Below are 8,585 nucleotides of genomic sequence, written 5' to 3'. Positions count from 1 at the left end.
CCAGAGCTTTGTCACTTGCAACCTGATTGAATGAAATGTTAAGCGACTCCAGTCATATAAGCTTTGGGTGCCTTGCCCTCAGAACAAATGACAAAATACAAAAGTGAACAAAGTGTGTGTGTGTGTATATATATATATATATATATATATATATATATATATATATATATATTATGGGCAAATAAAGTTGTATCTATCTATCTATCTATCTATATTGTGATGGACGTCTGGGGCCCATGCCCGGCCTTATCTGGTCTTACCTGGACCACTTGGTGGCAGCCCCTTTGGGTGACTGTGGTGCCTCAGATACCCACGGGGCTCCATGGGAGATGGAGTTCTCCACAGCCCTATTGGGATCCAGGGTGGCCACCAGGAGGCGCTGCAGAGGTTCCTGGGCCCGTCTGGGCAGTAGTTCAGCCACACCGGGAAGTACAATTGGAGGCAGGTGGGCAAGCAGCTACTACTCCAGGAGCCTGAGTCGGAAGGAGGAGGATAATGCTTGCCAGGAGGAGTGGTGGTGGTGTTTTGGGTGTTTTGGTGCTTTTGGGACTGTATTGTGCCAGTGGGACATGGGGAAGACGTGCCTCACAGGTGAAAATAAGAGTTCACTTGCTTTTATACGTGCCTCTGGTGTCAGTCTGTGTCGAGTCAGCGCCTATATAGCGCCTTTGTTTCTATATACATATGTATAATTTTTGGGGAACGTGTATAAAATATATTTGAAAAGTTTTACAATAAAACATATACAGTAATAGAAAATAAAAACAACAAATATATATAATTTTTCTTCCACCGCGCCATCCTAAAATATTCTATCGATTTTTGTGAGACCGAAATTCAATACAAAATTAAATTTGTCTGTCATTTCAAACTGTGCTCTGTCCTTTTCATCTAAACACACATATTGCAGACTTTTGAGGCCTTTAACAGACATTCTGTATGCTACTGACACCTTAATGACGTTCCAGAAATGAACTCAGTTTTACAAAGTTACAATTAATATATACACAATTTATATGAAAGCTGTGGATGGCAATATAATATATGGACCTGTAGCTTCAAAATGTGCATGTGCAGCTGGCAATGTGGTGAGGTGGGGCATTATGCTAAACCGGAATATTTTCAAAAGACCTGTCCTGGTTGTGGGAGCGCACTTAACATACAGGCTCTGACATCAATGTCACTGGGTCATCCTTCTGACTTTGTATTCCCTGCCAGAAATAGAATCCAGCAGTCTTGCATTTTTTATGAAATACAGTAGGTTTTCCTGAGTATTGTTTGCTGGTTTATTTGAATGACCTTTATGTATTTTTAATGATTTCTGAAGTTTTCTTATTTCAGTGCCACTTTGTGCATTATAAAATACTCTTTGAAATGAAAAACTGTAATATTTCACCTGTCAAAGCTGAGAGAGTGGACTTTATCAATTACTGTGTTTCAGTTGGTAAATTGCTGGTGGAGTGGATGTACATGTTTACTCACCAAGTGCCACATTTAGAGCAGTCGCTTCAGACGTAGACTCCTGGGGCCTCATGTATAAATGGTGCGTACACACAGAAATGTTGCGTAAGAACTTTTCCACGTTCAAATTGTGATGTATAAAACCTACACTTGGCGTAAAGCCACGCACTTTTCCATGGTACCTCATACCCTGTCGTACACAAGTTCTCCGCTCGGTTTTGCAGACTGGCGGCACCCAGCGTCAAAGCAGTGCTACTGTTTCTGTGTGGTTACTGTTAATTTTCCTGACACGGCTTTATAAATACACTGAAACTAACCGCATATTGTTTATTAGTGTAATGCATCTGATTGTAATTAACTTGTAACAATATAATGGTCCAGGGAATAGCCATAGTATTCCAAATACCATAACTGCTTTAGCGTTGTTACTCTCACTGCACCTTCTTCTTCTTTCAGCTGCTCCCCTTAGGAGTTGCCAGAGCGGATCATCTTTTTCCATATTACTCTCACTGCACCACTCAGAGTATTTATATCACTGTATCTGAGTGTGAATCACAGCAGCAGCTGATCGGAAAGAGAATTATCGGTATACAGCTTCATGGACACGCTGTCTCAGCCACAGCAAAACGTTTCAAAGCCTTTCCTGTATGGACCTCGTGGTTCAGAAACAGTTTCATCCATAGAACTGTAAATGCACTTAATCAATTGCTCCTTGTAGAACTGTTTGTACTTATAAGTACAATCACCCTACTGTAAACTTGCACTACAGTTATAATGTTACACAACCTGAGCCACTTTATAAAGCGCGTATTTACATATGATGACGATATCATTTTTAAGATGAAATGCAGTAAAATATGTTTATTATATTATACAGATAAAACTTTAACTTCATTTAAATAATCTATATTCTTCACTGGGTCTGTTGTGAAGGACAGAATTATTAAACATGTACTACGAAGATATTTCAATGTTCCTTAAACGTTTTGAAGAATCGGTTCTCTAAGCTTACAGATGGCTTAACGTCTATTACAGAGCTGATTGTGTGGGGAACGGTTACTTGGAGAAAGAAAAGCACTGACTGACTGCAGGGGCGGCCATGCCAATATATATTGAATATAACACAGAAAGAGAAAATAATGACACAGCTAAAAACTCAGCGGCAAATTTCGACAAAAGTTAAACGTTTGTGTCACGAGCACGAGACGGCTATGCAGTGTCCGCAACGGATGTGGCCATCCAACATGCATAAGATACCATGTTGACATTGGACTTTCTCTATTGGACATAGAGCCGCCCATGAGTACTGCTGCAATAAATAATTTCATCGAAGGTCGCACACAATCACTGCGCTTTGAAACCCATGTTTAATAACGTGCTTTAACTATAATCATGAAAATAATATCACTTATACATCTCAGTATTTTAGTTATTCAGAGAGCTGTAATATCACAAATGTAATGGATTCTGTGACCTGTCAGAGGAAGAGAGCCGGTTTAAGAAGCACGTAGTGATTCACACACATAGAACACATAGAAGATCACATACAAAACAAAGCATTTAACGTGCTATACTTTAATTACGATGTGATTTGGGAAACTGGTTAATTAAACAATTTTAAGATGAAGTTTATGATGTTCTATTTTAATGACAAAATAAACTACGTGATTAAAGTGGAAATTTCAAGATTGTTTGCCTTTTTTTTTTCTCTTTACCCTAATAAGCTTTCATATGACACTCAGATGGTGGGCTACAACTTGCCTTTTCACGGCGACTTTTTCAAGTTTCTCCAACACGCTATGTCACTCAATCAACTTCCTTTTGTTGATTATACCACGGTTTAATTAAACAAATAGTATGTTTTTCCTTTGCCTCCACTTGGTATTGGCTGAAATTCTTATATTTTCCCCCGTGCTTTTCCCATTGTCTTTTCACAGAAGGCTGCGCTTAAGGGCGATTTATATTGATTTGCATTTTCAAAGAGGCGTAATTCTGGGAGGAGTTTGGGCGTTACATAAAGCGCGTGCACGAGCGTTACTTTTCACGCTGATCGGGATTTATGTAGCGGAAGAACGTGGAAGTTGGAGTACGCACAGATTCCTGCATCTGGATTTTTCTGTGCCTAAGCACATTTCGGCTTTTGTGCTTACGCCATGTTATAGTGCGAATTCTACACACGGCGTTATACATGAGGCACCAGATGATGAATTCAGAGCTGCTTGCTTAGGGTCGTTGTCTTGCTGCATGACCCACCTTCTCTTGAGATTCAGTTCATGGACAGATGTCCTGACATTTTCTTTTAGAATTCTCTGATATAATTCAGAATTCATTGTTCCATCAATGAAGGCAAGCCGTCCTGGCCCAGATGCAGCAAAAGAGACCCAAACTATACAATACAATACAATACATTTTATTTTTGTATAGCCCAAAATCACACAGGAAGTGCCGCAATGGGCTTTAACAGGCCCTGCCTCTTGACAGCCCTCCAGCCTTGACTCTCTAAGAAGACAAGGAAAAACTCCCAAAAAACTCTTGTAAGGAAAAATGGAAGAAACCTCGGGAAAGGCAGTTCAAAGAGAGACCATGATTCTACCACCACCATGTTTCACAGATGGGATAAGGTTCTTATGCTGGAATGCAGTGTTTTCCTTTCTCCAAACATAACGCTTTTCATTTAAACCAAAAAGTTCTACTTTGGTCTTATCCGTTCACAAAATATTCTTCCAATAGCTTTCTGGTTTGTCCGTGTGATCTTTAGCAAACTTCAGATGAGCAGCAATGTTTTTTTTGGAGATTAATGGCTTTCTCCTTGCAACCCTGCCTTGCACACCATTGTTGTTCAGTGTTCTCCTGATGGTGGACTCATGAACATGAACATTAGCCAATGTGAGAGAGGCCTTCAGTTGCTTAGAAGTTTCCCTGGGGTACTTTGTGACCTCGCCGACGATTACACGTGTGCCTTGCTCTTGGAGTGATCTTTGTTGGTCGACCACTCCTGGGGAGGGTAACAATGGTCTTGAATTTCTTCCATTTGTACACAATCTGCATGACTGTGGATTGGTGGAGTCCAAACTCTTTAGAGATGGTTTTGTAACCTTTTCCAGCGTGATGGGCATCAACAACTCTTTTTCTGAGGTCCTCAGAAATCTCCTTTGTTCGTGCCATAATACACTTCCACAAACACGTGTTGTGAAGAGCAGACTTTGATAGATCCTGTTCTTTAAATAACGCAGGGTGCCCACTCACACCTGATTGTCATCCCATTGATTGAAAACACCGGACCCGAATTTCACCTTCAAACTAACTGCTCATCCTAGAAGTTCACATACTTTTGCCACTCACAAATATGTAATATTCGATCATTTGCCTCAATAAATAAATGACCAAGTATAATATTTTGTCTCTTTTGTTAAACTGGTTTCTCTTTATCTACTTTTAGGACTTGAGTGAAAATCTGATGAAGTTTTAGGTCATATTTATGCAGAAATATAGAAAATTCTAAAGGGTTCACAAACTTTCAAGCACCACTGTATGTACTCTATGGGTGAGTCACCAATCAAAGCACAGTATTCAGCAGAGCCCGCCCTCTCAACGTTGGTAAGTGAAAAATTACAGTTTTTACTTTGTCATATTTCATGTAAAGTGAGGTGTCTTTGAAACAATTAAGCAAATGTTTAAAGAAAAAATAACAAAACTTTTTTAATGACAGCTTTAATCATTTACACTCTCACTAGGGGGTTCCCCCTGCTCGCTTTGCTCACCAGCCACTTTGTGTCTCTGCCGCTTGCGTTGTGAAGAGGGGGGGCTGAACACACCCCAAGGAGACACGGTCGCTCCTCCGAAACTCCCTCTTAAACGGTGATACAATGAGAAACAAATACAGTTTTTTTTACCTTCTCTTTGCTCGATCAGCTGCTGGCTTGCTGCTGCTGCTGCCGTGCCCTGTGATCTGCATCTCGTGTGGCACTTCGAACATTTAAAAGGCCGATCAGCAGCTGTCTTTGTCATCTACTCTTTGTATTTTATTTCCGGCCCCAGGCATGTTTAAATCTTTTGGCACAAAGTTCCGTCTTGCGAATGTGAATTGTTGATATTTTTTAGTTTATACTTTAAAAACAGAATAAGAATCATAAAATCTAACAACATCAGATTAAAGTTTGATAAATTCTGAAAAGAATGATACCAAACATATATGTAGTTTTTAAAATAAGCCTTGATTTAAAAATGTAACAAAAAAGGTGACATAAAAATTTCACCATTGCACTTTTAGGCTTAGGGATTTATATATTTGGAGTAGATATCATTTTGTTATTATTTTTCATCACATTTCACAATACATTTATTTATTTGTATGTTTCTTTATTTTCTTATTTAATTGTGTTCAAAATCTTCCTCCATCAAAAAGCCACCATGAAGAAAGTAAAACAATCAAATAAACTGATTTGACAGCCTGCTATGTATGCCGGCCTGTGAAGGTCCTGGCCTGCTTTGTGACTATATTTTGGAGATCCAACATTCATTTTCCATTTTGGGAATTCAGCATGAATTAAAGTGTAGCTCTGTACAGTCTGAACTAAACTGTTTTACAAAAGTCCTAATGGACAATGATATATAAAATTTCTTCTTCTTGTGCAAAATTAAATAGTGAGACACTGCCAGATGAATTTGTTTTTTCATTATTGCTAAGTTCAAGAATTTGAATTAAAGCTTAAAAGACATCCTCATTTTTTGAATTGTAACGTGAATTTAGAGGAATGATGTTAAATATTGTGACCTAGAAATTCACTTACGAGTTCTGTCCTGTCAATCTACTCTATGACAAGAAAGCCTCTGCTACATTTAAGCCTCCAGCCATCACATCTAGTCTCCTGTGTTTGCTTCTATGTAGGTTACACCATGTAATTGTTCAAGTCACTTACACCCAGGTATGCTGTTTCTCACGAGGAGTCATCATCTACTAAGTTCTGCTACTTTAAATCAGCCACCTACTCCAGTTTCTACTGCAACATTTTCTGACGTACCTACTGTCACCCTGATTGTTGTTTCTATTGAACTGTTGTCCTTCGTTCCTGCTTTCACTGCCACCTCCTGCACTACTGTCTGTCTTATCACTGAGAATGCCCACGTTTCTCCAAGCAGCAGTGTCTCATCACTAAGGTTTAGGTTTTCCAGATCAGTCATTCACCCTGTGGTGTAATGCTCCTGCTGTGCTGCCTGTTGTTTGGTCCAGGTCTGGTGGTGCTCTCCCTGCTGCTGCTATTCTAAATTCATCGAGGCTAAGATAAAGCCTTCTGTCCTTATCATCCCTGCCAAGCCAAAGTCTTCATACCTGGTCATCTGGGTAAAAAAAAAAAAGTTTTTGTTCTTATTGACTGTTTTTAGATTTTTGGTGTTTGTTAAATATGTTTTTGTTTGTAGGTAGTGGTGTTTGAAAAGTACCCCTTAAGATGGGGGATATGTTACATAATGGTCTGATTTATATATATATATATATATATATATATATATATATATATATATATATATATATATATATATATATATATATATATATAGTTTAATTATCATTTTCAAAGCATTATTTTAATATTTGTATCTATGATGTAAACTTCATCGTCTCAGTTTAGGGTCACAGGGAGCTGGTGATTATTGGTGTAAGGCAAGAAACACACATACTTTTATGCCAGTCCTTTGCAGGGCTCAGCCACATAGATAATTAGAAAAGAGTGGGCTGCATGCAGTCCAGTAGCAAAGACATACAAATAAAGTGTCAGTTTAACTGTAATCTAGTGATTTGCTATTGACAGCTGTCATCTTCCAGAGAAGTACAGGGTGTGGTGTTATCAGTACACATTTTACCAGTGTGTGATGTGGTCACTTAAAGTAAGTGAGATACCATTAATAGTTGCCAGCAGAATGCATCACATAGTTAACTGTTACATCAGAAAGTGGCTTGGCCTCACCCTGTTGCTCCTTAGTCTCAAGTCTGAGACTGACTACCATGGCAGGCAAGAATGTCAATCACCTTGTTAGATTCATTGTGATGCACTTGTGATCAAAATGGAACATGAACTTCACCCGATATAACGTTTGGGACATTTTTCTACTTAAACCCCTGTACCTGTTTTATTACTGACATACAGTATGTGATATTCAACTTCACCTTCAACTTTAACTTTAGTATCCCATATAGGGAAATTAGTTTGGTTTGTACACCAAGAAAAACTTACATACATATAGGTTTTAAATAGAAAAAAGACAGGAAAGAGAAATTCAATATAAGGAACCACTTTTACGCGAACCCCAATAAGCATACCTAACATAATGTACATATGCAAATACACTAAAACACTTTACATCTAACAGGAGAGTGGCTTATATGAATCTGCCATGTCAGTGATAGCCTTGTATTCCCTTTACCTGTTTTCATTACACAGCCTATTTGCTGAGGGTACAAACGATCACTTACATCTGGTAGTTTTATTTGACTTTGTAAGCATCTGTTTAGTGCCCCAGAGCTGAAATTAATTTTTACACAGTAGTGGGTATGTGGAATCATTGAGGATTTGATGGAGCTTTATATAAGAGCTACCTGTGTGAGTGTATGCAGGTGTCTAATGGCTATACCTTTTTTGAAGGAGGTGAGGTGAGGTCAGGAGGGTCCTTTTGACCTTCAACACCTTGTAGCCCATGGTGGTCTTAATCCAACCTAGACTGTAGACACATAACAATAGACTTGAACTTATATCTCTCTATTATAAACAAATCCTGGAGAGAAACATTAGGGTGACGATATGTTACCTCTACCTTAAGATCATGGAAGACTCTTAAAAGACCCACGAGACTAGAGAGATTGGCCACGGAGACAAAGAGTAGAAAGCAAAGTAAAACATCATAAAAAAGTTAAAAAACAAGGGGGCCAAACACATGCAAAGCAGGTTAGAGAAAAAGAAAACTGGAATTCAAAAGACTCAAAAAAACGTAGGCGCAAAACACATGCAGAGCAAGATACAGAATATGAAAGCAGAAGAAAACAACTGTGTCAAAAAAAAGAAAGTAAACATCACATTAGTGCAAAGAAGGAGAAATTATTACTTGTGGAAATTAAAAAAAAGCGAATAGCG

Source organism: Polypterus senegalus, chromosome 4 (assembly GCF_016835505.1).
Source record: "Polypterus senegalus isolate Bchr_013 chromosome 4, ASM1683550v1, whole genome shotgun sequence".
NCBI classification, from domain to species: Eukaryota; Metazoa; Chordata; class Cladistia; order Polypteriformes; family Polypteridae; genus Polypterus; species Polypterus senegalus.
This window is presented reverse-complemented; position numbering follows the sequence as displayed.